The sequence below is a fragment of the Octopus bimaculoides genome, chromosome 7, assembly GCF_001194135.2.
Source record: "Octopus bimaculoides isolate UCB-OBI-ISO-001 chromosome 7, ASM119413v2, whole genome shotgun sequence".
NCBI lineage: Eukaryota > Metazoa > Mollusca > Cephalopoda > Octopoda > Octopodidae > Octopus > Octopus bimaculoides.
Genome location: NC_068987.1, coordinates 36,281,697 through 36,282,360, shown reverse-complemented (window position 1 = coordinate 36,282,360; position 664 = coordinate 36,281,697). Strand labels below are relative to the sequence as shown.

General features: G+C 34.3%; 1 long non-coding RNA gene across 1 annotated transcript in view; it reads left to right on the top strand.

Annotated features, from left to right (window-relative positions):
- The window catches only part of LOC106879816 (uncharacterized), a 23,473-nt gene that overhangs the window by 15,603 nt on the left and 7,206 nt on the right, over positions 1 to 664 (top strand). The gene's annotated exons all lie outside the window — the stretch shown is intronic.

Here is a 664-nt window from a genome sequence, read left to right as displayed (position 1 = left end):
CACACACACACACACACACACACACACGATATTAAGCCGAAACTGCTTACTACTAAAATGAGTTACAGATTTCGCTGATCACTTAAAAAATAAATCTGATATTAATTTGATTTTATTGTTGCTGCCTCCTTATAACAAACCCATGTGTATATGTCATTTGTTTGAGTTGGTGTCGTTAGTAGGGTGTTGTCTTTTCAGTCGTTCTTAATCAGAGTGGTCCCGAAGAAACAACGTCGGTTTCAGAAAACGTTTTTATATGAGCATTCTTACTCACAATTCAAAATCTATGTCTCTGTCTGCTTGTCTCTCTATCTAGTGTGTGTCAATGAGTGTATATTCGGAAGTGTTTGTGTGCATATTCAAATATAACTAAGTCTCAGTTGGTGTAAACAAGAATGTAAACTTAGTGAATGTATTCTGAGAAATAGTTTATGCAATAAGCTTATCTGATTATCTTCAGTGCCTTTAGCACACAAGGTGAACTGAATTGATACTAAGATACCTCTACTTTACTTTGTGATTTTTGCGAAGGTAAGGAGCTATTTTCCTTATATTAGCTGCGTTAACCGTTCGTGTCTATTTATAGTGAAATAATTGTGACTTTAGGGATATTGAATCCTATTTCTAGTAAAGCTGGTACTTTTGGTACCCTAATTTATATATA